The following is a 14,297-nucleotide window of genomic DNA, read 5'->3' as shown; positions in this document are numbered from 1 at the left end:
GAAGCATCAGCGTAAGGAACAGTCCCTTCACAAGCATAAGTCGATCGATTTCGATCGAGTCGATGATGATACAACGCTAGAATGTCGTTACGGACGACGAAGACACGGATAAGCGGAATGTGAGCAGATAATAAAAGAATAATTAGCGATAGTCGCTTGTAAATGCTAGGAATTTGCAGAAAACCTAAGATTCATGACAGTGATTTATTTTATTGGCCGGTGGTCAGAGAGGAGTGTCGAATGTCTTTGAAGAAACGCAAATGGATTTCGCTGTGCTTGTTGTTCTTGGCGGATAATTGATCTTCAAGAGTAGAATTATTGTTGGAGCTAAATCTATTTAAGGGTTTGAGAAATTGGTATCTTGAAAGAAAATGTCTTACAATGCTGACTAAAATAAGCATCATTTGAAAGTCAAAATGACAGCTGGACATTTGATTAAGAATTGAATGTCTTACTATTGAAGCTACAATGTTTGATAGCTATGCACCGCCGCTATAAAGAAAGGATAGTTGCTTCTGATAGGAAATAATTTAATTACAAAGTTACAGATAAAATGATTTACAATGATTTTATTCTTTTTCATTGTGAGGTCTATGTATAATAGACCATCATGACGCCGTAAGATTGATCTTCTTAAAGATACTGTGAAATAAAAATAAAATTGGGATCAATGATCGTTGAACCTTGTATTTTAAATTTAAAATGGGCGTTCTCACAAGAAAGAACTTATAATAGGAAAACAATTCTGCGTTCGACGAATTCAACGGATGCGAATCTCTTTATTTTCACGACGCGACGCGACGCGACGCGACGACGCGACGGTCCGATTTCCTGGCTAAATATGGTGCTGATAAATCCCGTGGCCGGTTTATCGGGTTCCGTGGCATTGTGTCTTGCGGTCTTTCGAACGCGAAACCCACGATCGAACCTTCAACCTCACGCCTCCGACCTCATCTCCCGTGCGGGAAGCCTGTGAATACAGCGAGCGCCGATACGCCGCGCGGTAAATAAGCTGATACGCGTCCCTATTATCTATTATAGGATATGAACCGAAATAGAACCAGGGTTTATTCCTTCTCCAGGGAGAATAACTTTCAACGAGACTACACTGCTGTGGATTTATCCATATGGTGGCTTCTGCCGCTCGCAATTAGAATGTTTCGCATTCCTGATTTCAGCTAGACTGTTTTCTAGAATTTTTTAGATACAGCAGATATTCGAATCTTTGGTACTTGAGGATAACAAGCAAATGCAAGAAGTCACGTAAGATCGTAATACATGTTGAAAATTTAAAACAAGTTGAAATATAAAATTTAATTAGTAGGAATATCGTTTGACTTATAATTTAAGGATTTTGAATAAGTAAAAGTACAAGTACGAGTAAAATGGTTACAGAAAGTATTTGCACAAGTTCTTATCATCCAATGATGAGTTTCTCTTCATCAGATTCTATATACCACTTTAATGGTAGCAAATTTTTTTAGTCATATGGAAGTGTTGCTAAACGATATGAAATTTAACATACTTGAACCTAATGAATTAGCACGTAAATGCTACAATAAATACAATAACGTGCGAGTACTTAGTATAACTACTGAAAAATGATTTTCTCACGGTACTAACGCGAACATACAGATTTCTGAGTTGAAGTTTAACCTACCCGCGACTTATGACGCTTGTACCGTTCTTCAAACTTCTCAGTCACTAACACCACTTTCCAATCAGCTTCTCCCGATATTTCTCAACAACGTTGAGACTGGCAAAAAAATAATGATCCCGATATCGAGCAAGAATTACTCGAAGTAGCGCAGGGTGCCGCGAGCGTGTTTCCATCGGGCGGTGATTTCCTGGCACCGGACCGGGAACGATAAATCTCGGACCAGGCTGTTTATCGGCTTCGTTCCATTGTGCCTGGTGCCGAAGGCTGCGTCGTAGGGGCCGAACATCGGGGGGCGTGAAGTGTTTGCGTGCACCACGGACACACGCCGGGCCACGGCGTGGCAAATAAGCCTCACGATACGTTCCGGCATTATCCGCCACACCCGTTATCCTACATTATCGTTTCGCCCGATGGACCTAACGATCCGCGTGCACGCGTTTATCGAGCAGCCAGCCTATTTTTCGATTCGGATAGTCAGCCTTGGAAGCGCTCACTTTCACCCGCGATTTTTATTATCGACGCCAGATATTACCACGCGTATACACACACCGTCCGCGATACCGTTCGATATTTTACGAGCGCAAATAACCGGTGCCCAGGTATCAAAGGTCGGAATAATCGGCGGATTTGTGGCCGTCGGCGATTAAAGGATCGGCGACGGATATATCGGCGAGCTCTCTCTTCTCTGTCCCCTCCACCGCCTCGTGTACAGGGCGAAATACGTCGCTCTTCATCCGGCAGTTGGAACCACTTGAACCTACTACAATGCAGTTCGCAGGTAGTTAAAACTAACTAGAGGATTCTCCCTCCGTATCTGGCCCCCTTGCTCGCATAGTTTACGAAATTGGCCGACTTCCAGTTCTTCCGACAAACTGGATTCAATATAGCGCGAGGAAGCAGGCGATGTTCATGGAGAGATGGAGGACAGCATGTGTGTATTGCAGAGATACGGGCACGATGTCGGCAGATTTGACGTTTGAGAAATAAAGGCTGATACGCTTTGACGTATACTAACTCGCGAAAGGACTTGAACATTTATCATAGGAAACTTTTCTGAATATATTCTATGTGTTAGATGAGACATTTTGAAATGTCATTAGCGCCGTGATGACAGATGACTGAGATATACTCAAATATTTTAGTCAGCCTGTGTAACACATTTAGGGAGTGTTTAACTTGTTTGATCTGACACTATTGCAGTGATTAATTGGTATATTCAACCCGATCGTCGTCCTAATATTAATGGTATCGTATATGAATATATTTGATTGAATTGAATTGGAATATAGTTCGTATATAATGGTATCGTACAATATTGTGTAGTGTATCGTTTGAAGACACGTTTTAAGGAAATAGTTACGTTAAAATAGCGAAACCTATTAGCTTGATCTTACCATCCGATACTGAAGGGACTGCTTTCCAAGCGTCAAGTGAAAGGTTACTTAAGAGACAGCAGTGTTTGCGTTCCTAATTGAAGTTCAACTAAGTACAGCGTAGTACGACCTCCTACTCTTTAATTCAGACCATTCTAAGATACGTCCTACAACAACGATCCCTCGTCCACAGGAAAGTAATCGAAACGATGATACTTCGATGAATATATAACGATTGTGTTCAGGATGCGGAATAGTTCTCTAGATTTCTAATCGAAAGAAATCTCTTCTCGATAGAACAATAATTTGCAGTTAATTTGCTAAGAAAACGCGCAAGGAAGATTCTGAAACGATCGACTCAATTACGAATGAGAGAGAAGCAATGAAATTTATCGGTGTCAGCAGATCGGTAATGATCGTCGCGATCAACGAAGGATAGAGAAAGAGGAGAACTAGGGACAAGGTGGTGCTGCTACTTCACCTACAGATTGCCTTTAACTCAAGTGCGCCTTAATGTTCGTCGCACTGTAGAACAACCGAGTCGGAAGAAGCTCGAACTCCAAGAACCCTATCGCGCTTAATTATTTTCCAATGGTGGCTGCTCGTTTAATCGGATCTCGACTAATCATCTCCTCGTTCTTCTCTCGTTCGAGCTGTTCTTCTTTACGGTATAACACCCGTTCGACCGTGACGAGCGGCTCGCGACGCGAGAGAATAGTCGTCTGTTCGTTCGTGAAAGCCCATTCAGGAATTCCGATCGATCCGCACTTGAAGGAAGCGCCAGGAGAATTGCCGGTCTCTGGTCCAACAGAGACGAATACGCGTTTCCGATTCAATATCGAAACCACGTCCGTTTAACGATCGAATCGCTGCCTTGGGACTAGTACGCTTTCCTATCATATTCAGTTCTTCGGACTGGTACGTTCCTCTATCATATCGAGTTTCATGACGATCTACTTTTACGAAAACTCGGACCGACAGGGTAGTGATAGTCTTTCGAGTTGATCAACAATCTTGTTCTTTATATATCGATCATCGATGTTTTGTTAAAAGAGATAGATATATCACATATTTTGTTGTTTTCTTCTCTCTAGTTATTAATTTAAGAATTCTGTAGTAGAATATTCCATTCCTCGCTCATTTTTTTTTCACTTTTTCTGAGATGGTAGCTCATTGATATTTATACTTTCTGTTTGCATAATAGATGTCGTCTTGCATAATAATTTACCAATTAATAAGACTATTAGTAAATTAACAAATTAGTTTGACAAATAGGGTGGGCAGATAATCTGTATTTTGTAAAATTTAATCATAAAGTTTCATTTATGTTATTAGTAAAGGAGTATTTATTAATATAGGTAGCGTGTAATTGTAGAATTTTATTAATATTGCAATTGTAAAATTCTATGTGGAAATATATGTACTAAAATGATATTTTTCATTTGTATATCTAAATTCTACCTTTCTTTATTTCGTCATTAAATATATATTTCCCTGATATGGTTGCAATATTACAAGATAAATCAGAAAAATGATAAACAAATTTTGTAATCGACTTGAACATCCTAGACAGACTTTAGACTCGATCAAGAGTATATAATACAGAAATTCTGTATAAAGATTCTATCAATAACTCTGACTTACGATTTCTTCGAGTTCCTTGAACGTATAACTCGAGTGGAAAAGCGAGAATGCCTGTACACGAGAAAATGCAGCGCACGAATCCATGAACGCTGAGTAAATCTTGACGCGAAACGAGCGGCTAATTATCTGTCGCCGAAGCTTATGAATTTTAATGTCGTAAATTTCTAACTCGATAATCCCATCCCGTCACACAATTAATTGGAACGATACGTTACCTTCGTCGCCTGAACACCGGTTTCGCGCGCCACCCCCGAGTTAAAAACCGAACGCCGACGGACGAAGAGTTTGGGGGGTTAGTCGGGGAGATGAAAGTTACTAACGACGGCTTTTGTGAGCCGGCCTCGCTCGTAGACTGGCAACCATGGGGTGCTGGGATTAAACTACAACCCCGGAACGTTTGTCATCCCTTTTGCACGCGCGTGCACGTTGGCCAGCACGCACGAACGAGCCTGGATTTTATCGGCGGTCCCCTCCGTTCGCGCAGGGATCTACGAAACTGAATTGGTTTCTTGTTTCACGCGATCGTTCGCGATTGTGTCGTTCACTAGGCAATCATTCGGTAATTAGATTCGGCTATTCTGATCGAACTGAGGCGTGTTTCAGGCTGTTTTTAGTGGAAGGGTTAAACGAAACAGGGAATCGGTAATTGTTTGTAATGCGATTGAGAATAGAATTTCAATTCATTTCCAAATACTTTTGGTTAGCATGTAACAAAAACGGCTTACGCCACATTTCTTGATTTCTTCTCTAACCTCCTCCAGTCAGGATCTAGAGAAAAACATGGCGAAATAGATATCTTAAAAAATGATTTATGTCTTCATTGACTGGCAAATAATAATTAATCCTGTAAAACTCTTCGGTATGAAGTTTGTAACTTGATAATTTAATTCGACGTAGCTTTTCTCTGATATAATTGCAGTACATTATGTAATATACTGAATATAGTGTTTAAAGGAATTGAACAGAAATTGACCGGAAGGGACGAGGGAATTGAACGAGGATTGAACAGAAATTAACGATGCGAAAGTATTTGCTTGCTCTCCTCGGAAAAGTCAAACGAGGGTCGTTTTTTGTCATGAGTCCTTTAGTTATTCGACGATTGGAATATCAATCGTGATTCAAAAAATAAATAACTGTATTCTCGAAGCATTTGTTGATTATTGATTTTATTAGGAATTCGCGAAACAGAAGCTTGGCGAGGCCGATGAATATTCTGGGCAGCATGCTGGCAAGCCGGAAAGGCAGGTTGAAGATCGCAAGGTCGGTCAGTGCTCTCGAGTAGCGTACGTGCGATCCAGCTAATCGTTGGCTCGAATACCGTAGAACGGGTATCGATGACGATCCCTGTCGTCGCGACCTCCATTTTCCACTCTATTTGAAATATTTTTTATTTTTACTACCTAATTCGGTCGCTTTCTAATCACCGTTATTAACGGTACCGTTTTCACCTACCGTGTTACAGTTCAAAGTTGCTCGCTAATTGAGAAAGTTTAAATGCCTTTCGAGAGTGATTTATTCTCTTTTGAAGAGAAACAAGAAAAATTACTTTTCAAACACTCTATAAAACCACCTACCGCAGCTTCTATCTTCGACCACGCAATGGTCTTTTAAACAGTCTAATCAAATTCAACGGAACTTCGAATATTACACTTATAAAGTTGTATAGTATAAAATATACACCCTTACGCGTTAATAGATAAAAGTAATTTCATCTGGCCCTCCCTTTTCCTTTTTATACGTTAATACTGCATACCCTTTAATCTTACCGTGTATTTCTAAAAAGTAGTTAAAGCTCGTTGGTTTCGCGATAACACTTAAATCCCGACGAAACGATTCAACCGAATATCGACCAAAGCTCTGTCAACAAGACGCTCTTAATCTCGAGGCGCTGATTTTCTCGGAGAGAAGACCTTGAGAAAGACTGGTCGAAGAAAGAGGGTCGGTTTCGTGTCCGGAAGGGTGTAAACTCGGTGTTCTGTGTAAAGGGGGTGAATGTCGGCGGGCTCGGTGTAGCTTCGTCTTCCGGCCGTTTTTCTTCGCCCGTGAAACGAGTAACCTGCTTTTACGACGATTCTCGAGACACGGGAACGAGGGAAGAGAAAGCAGTCGAGAAACGAAATCTGCGAGACGTCCCAAGAAATTTTCCAGGCGTCTCCATCTATCCGCTGTGTTCCTTCTACAGTTTCTGCAGCATTTTCCGCTCGTTCATTCGCGTCGACCGCTTTCACGCCTCTCCTTTACAACTCATACAAGTCACCGCTTCTTCCATCATTCGGATAGCGTCCATCCTCTTCTTTTTTTTCAACGATGGACTAACCTTTTTGAATTTCATCGCATGACCATTCGTTGCCCGCTATATGAAAACTACCCTCTGGATATCCGTCTATACGGCGCCCTTTCGAAGTTTAGGATTTTGTTTCCATTGTGGAAAGGATAATTCGGAGCGTCTCCGATTTGTTCGAGGGGTGAAAGATACCGGAGACATATAGCGTTTGGTGAAGTAAACGAGCGCAAAGAGTTTATGGGAAAACGGTTCGTGAGATTTCGAGATACGAAATAGCAGATCGAGAAAGTTTCGTTCATCTTGGTAGAAAGTTCTGTACTCAGAAGTTTGAGAAACGAGTACTACCGCGCGGAACAAATACATTGCTTTCCTCTGTCTGTCTATCAGGTTCTTTCTCCAACACTTTTATCAATTCCTTTATTTAATTATAGATCTTCTTGCACGTTTGAACTAATATTATTAGCGAAATTTGACAGGTCAGAAATTACGAATTACCAGTGCCAATTGATTTTTTTGTGTAATACTAACACGTTCTACAATAGAAGTAGCCACGTTATTGCATATAGCAACGTGTAACTAAATCGTATAAATTACTTGTATAAGTGATCTAATTGTCCTGCTCGAAGAAATTTGAAAATTAGAATTAGAAAATTGTAAAAGCTGTTTATACGGTAGACATCTATAGCTTACATGTATCACTTGCCATGTATCATAGTATTATTAATTAGCAAATTAATAATAATGTAAGAATTCTAGTATTCTGTTAATAATTTCGCTAAAGAAACTACTATTTTGCTAAAAGAAAAGCCATAAGATGGCTATTTGAAACCTCTTTCTATCGTTGTATGCAGTTGAGTTAATATCGGTTTTGTAAATTTGTGTACCCAACTTAACTGTATCTAAATAATCAAAAAAAAAGTTTCTTACACAAAATTTGGATTACAAGATTACAAGTGTGACATTTACAGTAACTGTCATAGAAATATTCATGTCGAGCAATTATAGCATTAAACAGTTTAAAACGGAAGATTTCTAAAGTCAATCTGCAATACCCAGAATCTCTATTATCTAAAGTCAATTTCTAAAGTCAATTTCCAATCCCCAGAATCTCTAATATCTAAGGTACCGTTGTTCAACCAACTTCAACAACACCGAGGCTACTAATTATCCTCAAAGAAGTAAAAGTGTACCGGGCAACAGAAGCACGTACCGATATTCTAGATATTAGAGAATTAGCGCGTCTCATACGATGGCACGTGAGCGAGTTACACGTTTTCAGATTTTCTTATTTGAAAATGTACGTGTAAATTCGTCGCGTTAAAGCGTATGGCTACTCGCTGTCCGCGCCAGAGTATTCTTGCGGCCACGGCGGAATACCAAGCATCGGAGCGAACTAAATTGCTATGCAAAGTTTATCTTCAAACGTCAGCCAGAACGGACCTGTATCGCTTCTTATTTCCTACATACGGTGGTTCTCAAAGTCGACAGGACATGGTCGGCACCCCAGAAGATTTCCTTCGCTGCTCTTTTGCGCTTACGGCGTTACGTAAGCCATCGCGTACTTTCTAACCCGTTTCAGTGGAGCCTGGATCAACGTTGCACTCCCGATAGCGGGTTTCTTCCAGGCTGATCTTGCGAGCATCCGCGTGCTTATTGATTTGCGTTGACCTTTGATTTAACACGTTTGTGAATGAAATCGTTTTTGGTAGATTTTATTATACCTTTATTAAATTACACAATGTCATAACAGCAAAAGAATATGTAGAAAAGATAAGATACAAACGCGATATGAAACATACGATACAAACTGTTGCAGATATACAGCAAATATCTTTAATCTCTTCAATTTGATAATCGTGTCTCTATTTCGCTAGTGATATCTATAATCACTGAATTGAAAATTAATAGAGATAAGACAATTTTAATTCGATTAATTTCAGTGCTGACAATTTTTGTAATTTGTTTTTTTTTTTTTAGAGAGAGAGATATAAAACAACACGAACGAAAGAAGAGGATTTGTAAATAAAAAATTTCAGAAATTAGAACTGAAATGTATGACAATTGTTGATGCAATGCGCACTGTCTTTCTTTTTGTATAATGCCTTCAGATCCCTTAATAATGTCGTAAAATATGTAGGTCAAGGTTTTCCAATACTTTGTGTAATTTGTATTCCAATATCCTTCCTTGACAATATATGGTTGTATTCTAACAGCTCCTATAGAAATCTTACCCAAACGACAACAACTATAATCGTTCGCTGCTGAAACTTCGAAGTTTAAATAAAAAGATAGAATTCTAATTTAATACTTCTCCATTTCGCTGTATCAACTCTAATTTTAATTACTGGACACTTGCAGGAGTTAATCTGAGACCACAGGACGCCTGCGAGTTCGAGATATCTCCAGCAAGCACTTTAGTTTTATTGGAAACGATTTCACGGTAATTTTTACGCGCTCTCAGAGCAGGTTTAAAATTCTTCTTCGAGCAGAATGCTAATTTGGTGAACGTTCTCTCAAGAGTTGGACCAGTGTCGCTTGCATATCATCGTTGTTATCTTGGCCGTCTTTCTGTCGCACATTGACGACACGCGAGACTGACCATCCTCTTGTGCCAAATTACGTTTCACGTTGGTTTCCGTTCTCGAATTCAGCCTCTGCCCTTCCGTTTTTCCGGTTAATTGTTCAAATCGTTGGTGAGTTCAACTCTCTATCGCGTAATTGCCGTTTATTATCGTCTTAATGGACTATGCGTAAAAATCATCTTTTTACAGGCAAACAAAACCGATAATTCAACGATAGTGCTCATTTTTTACTGTTTTCTTTCCTGATTTTTCTCGCTCTTTGCTTCTTATCGGTTTCTCTTTGACGCTTCTGTCTTTTTCCAAGCTGCGCGACGCAGCTTTTCGCTCATTTGGTCGAATGGTTAAGAGAGATGTAACGACGCTGCGACGCTAATGAACAAACACTCTTTTACATCGCGAAGCAACGTCGACAACGACGTTTTTTATTTTTGCACAACACGCTTCACCTCCGGATCGTGATGCGTCGAAAACACACTAATGTCATCCACTTTATTAACGCTTTCGCAAGCGATGCCTATGTTTTTGCGACTCGCGAGCCTCCGATAATCAACTTGCTACTGACGAAACGTGTAGTTTAGCAGAGATATCGAAATTCGTTGTGGTGCTTTTAAGTAATAGAAGCTTTTAAAATTTATTTTAATTTATGGTAATGTAAATTGTTAACCCTTTAATAGTTGATGTTTTATACTATATCATATATAGAACAGAAAATCGATTACTGTAACAAATTTTTATCCTTGTTATTTACATAAGACGACTTTAGTATTTTCTTATCTTATTTTTCAAAATATTTTAGAATATTTGAAGTTCCCAGTGCTTTTTTAAGTAAAGTTATACTATACAGGCTGTTAAAAAGCAATGACTAAATATTTTAAATTGAATGAAACGAAACAAAAATGAAAAGCATAATAAACATCAGTTTTCTTGAGTGTTTCGACTTTTCGCTAACTAAGAGCAGATGCATTGAAACGAAGCATTAGTTTGTGTTTGATTAAGTGACTTCCCGGTGATTGGATTGTGTTATATGTACGAAAAGTCATAGATAGTAGGGAGGATCGATAAACCGCAGTTATGGAAATTATTCATTTTCCGATAATAAATCGAAATCAGATAAATGGAGTTCTGCTGCAACGTATGCGCTGTATATTAGCAAATTATTTTTTACGAGCGCATTATATCTTTTTTCGAAAAATAAATCGTATCGTGGCTTGAAAAATTTTCGATTCGAGTTAGAAACCTCGGTGTGCTATATATTTTACTATTTGCAATCTTCGGGATCTGAGGATCCAGCGAATGTAGCATTGCAATACGCGTTTCTTAAAAATTCAAAGCAAGAGCCTTGAACGTGGAATTACATGTATGTTTTTGATATTGTAATACGTTTCTCATGAGCTAAAATTGGAAGTCTTTTACGTAATATTTACGTCTTTTCACATCTTATCTCCTTCGTCGTATAATTTATCTCCCGGATAAAGCCGTATAAATATTTCTACGGAATACTTAATTATTCTCTTGCGTTTACACGTATGTACATATTTAGATTAGATTTTAAATGATATATACCCTCTTTCGTTAATGAATAACATTCGTATTATCCTGAAACTAAACGGTTTCCCTACATATTTCAATAAAAGCGAATGAGCAAATTCAACTTATCGTTGTCAGACGATTCAGCGTAACAAGAAGAAAAACAGAGGGATGCATGTCGCAATTCTTGTGCAAGTCGAGAGCGTACCAAACCTAACGCGTTAACCTTTCACGGTCGAAGGCCAAGATATTCCTGTCGACGCGTTTCCACCGGCAACGCCTCCATCCAAATCCATTATTCATTACCTCTCGAACACGAATCAAATAAAACACGAAATTTCGTTAATCGTCGGCTACATAATTCCATTCAAACCCATATACGTATAACCTATACATACATATAATCACTTGAAAAAGGTGAAGCAAAACCGCGAAAGTGGATGTCGGGCAATTATCAAACTGATATCGCTGTTAATTAAGCCGCGACGTTCCATTACATTCGACATATCGCGTTAAGCATTTTAACGACGCGAGCATCCAGCGAATTAATAGCCCCTTAAAATTCGAATACGTTGTTTCACGGTGTGGCTCGTTCGGTTACGATCTCGTTATCCGCCTCGAATCGCCTCTAATTGCCGTCGTCGAGCTCTCTTTCGTTTCTGTCCCCGTCTGCAAACGCGGCCGTGAACAACCTTGTCGTGAAACAATAATGAGAATCTGTGTAATTGAACATCCTGGTAATTCGCATTCGCGTCCCCTGCGTCATAATAGATTACGTTACCCGACTTAATCCGGCGAAAAGTTGTACATCTAGCATTCTGAGCGACTGGATTAGCGTTAAATCTCACCGCGGAGAAATCGTGCCTCGAAGAGGAAATTTCGCGAGAAGTTTGCGATGCTAGTTTGTTGCCAGGAATCGACTGTGTTCAAAGCGTGATATTTATTTCTATTCTATATATTACATTTCTATTATATATTTATTTCTACGCTAAAAGATCGATTTACGGATTTAGAGATTTACGGAAGAATCTCTTTTAACTCTTCGTAGGGCAGTCTGGATTATTTACGTTTGAAGTAAGATTTAACTCGTTACGCTAATTTCTTCGAAATAATCTATTTTTCTTGAAAAAATCTTTTGCTTGTTTAACTTGAAGACTGATTGTATAAAGTAATAAAATGCTCCGATAAGCATTTCAAATTTTTTGAAAGCTTGGAAGAGTAAAGAAGTTAGGCGCGGACATAAACGATTCGGCTTATCTACGAAAAGTGCGAAAATACGCTTGCCCAATTACCCGTAGAGATCTAAGGTGGAGGATCGAAAGAAGGGATTGAAAGTGTTATTCGATAAAGAAACTATCGTAGATATGATCGAATATAAAGATCTTATCTGTAATGTAGGCCGTAATAATGGTTACGCGTTCCATAATAGCATTCCCACGTGCGTCCATGAGAGAATTGTTTATAATAAACCGCTTTCTCTTTGTGTTCCAGGTAAATTCATATTGGATTACAATCTACCTTCTATGAATCGGACTTGGATCAGTTTTAGGTAATATGCTATCAATCGTTGGCTCTTTAGTGATTTAACGAACCTCGAAATAATTGGAGAATCATTCACGCGAATTTATCTTATTGTCCGAATATTCTTTGTATTGATAGCACAATAGTATTGCGGAATTCTCCAATTATTTCAGATGATGTTGCAAATATATAAAATACAGGTCTTTTAATAAAGAAGGAAACTCGTAAGAAAAGAAGCAATCGATCACAGCAAATTAACTCTGAATCGCTATCGCGAGAGCGTGATTAGATAACACGATCCTTGAACTTGAAACACAGTTTTCCGTGTAGCCACGAACAAAGAAGAACTGAAAGACCTGTCTCGTTGTCTCTTTCTCTTTAAACATCGATTGGATATCGCGATCAGGAACGAGGCTGATTATTTCGATGCAAATCTTCGGAAATGATTTATTCGTGAACGATGAAAGGAAGCTGCTCCGGCCGAGGAGAGGATAAGAGCGACAGCAAATCGAGAGAAGAAGCCGAAGCGAAGAAGGAACGGCTGAGGCAAGATTAAACCGAGTGCAAATATTTAATTAAATCTGGCGAGCGCGCATGCCTGGCGGCGGCAGTTTACGGCCACCGTCGTAATTTCTTCTCTCGGGGTTCGCAGTGAAAGTGGATGCGCCTCGATGCAATCTGCTTTCGAATTAATCGAGAGTGCGTAAAGAAAATGTTGTATCGTATCGAAACTCTATCCTCCATGTATTTCGTCCATTCCATCGCGTTTTTGTTTACTTTTCACAGTAACTGTTCTGATACTTGAAGTAATTTTTTCTCTCGAGTACTTAAATATGTATTAACACCATGATGACTGGTTAGATTTAAGCGTAATTTTTGTTAGTGTTCGGCTAAAAGAACGTAATAAGACCCCTGTACAAGAGAAATTTTTAATTCAATACGGCATTCACAATCATTCGTACGTTTTTCATTTGATTTTGGAATTAAATATATCTCTTTAAATCTATCAAGTTATTCCTGTCTGCAGCTGCTTTATATTAAACTTCTTTTTGTTTATCAAATCAGACATAAAAGGCAGAGAATCAGTACAAATTAACTTATTATATTTCTCCTGTGTAGCTTCTGTTATGCTTATAGAATGTTCAGTAACTTTATCTTTATTTTATAACTTATCTTCGTATGGTATGCAGCAAATCATTTTCCTAAATTTGTAAGAGATTTTTACTAAATTTGGTAACGGTAATTATACGGTAATACCTAGTTGACATCCATCCGTCGCCGATTGTGATAGCGTCAAGGAAGATGAAAAAGGAATGGTGATATTCCATGCGTCTGGAAATATTCTGCATGGCGATGACGCCCGAGAGTAGACTTCTGTGCGAGATTCGAGCATGGTCCGCTTGATTCGAGTAGAACTCGCGAGGATCTTCTGACGTGTAGACGCTCTTGACGTAGTCTGGCAGACAATAGCCGGAGTGGCGGTAAACTTTTCAAGAGAATCGCTGTGTGGCTGGAAGTTCGGTTCACGGGATGAGATCTCCCCGACGACGTTGCGCAGGGAAGAAATCGTCGCGTTTAAATCGTGCGCGGACGTCTGTCGGGGTCACGCAATTTGAAAGTTAGATTGCTTAAAGCGGCGTTTGACGCTAGTCAAAAGAGCACAGTCCTCTACCTTCTATCGTGTCCCGTTGAAATTTAATCAACGA

The 14,297-nt window shown here is 39.2% G+C and overlaps 2 protein-coding genes across 7 annotated transcripts in view; one reads left to right on the top strand and one right to left on the bottom strand.

Annotated features, from left to right (window-relative positions):
- Nucleotides 1-14,297, bottom strand: part of LOC132905132 (poly(ADP-ribose) glycohydrolase-like) — a 473,462-nt gene that overhangs the window by 301,311 nt on the left and 157,854 nt on the right. The gene's annotated exons all lie outside the window — the stretch shown is intronic.
- Nucleotides 1-14,297, top strand: part of LOC132904933 (mucin-2-like) — a 332,312-nt gene that overhangs the window by 277,122 nt on the left and 40,893 nt on the right. The gene's annotated exons all lie outside the window — the stretch shown is intronic.

The sequence above is a fragment of the Bombus pascuorum genome, chromosome 1, assembly GCF_905332965.1.
Source record: "Bombus pascuorum chromosome 1, iyBomPasc1.1, whole genome shotgun sequence".
Lineage (NCBI taxonomy): Eukaryota > Metazoa > Arthropoda > Insecta > Hymenoptera > Apidae > Bombus > Bombus pascuorum.
This window is presented reverse-complemented; position numbering and strand designations above follow the sequence as displayed.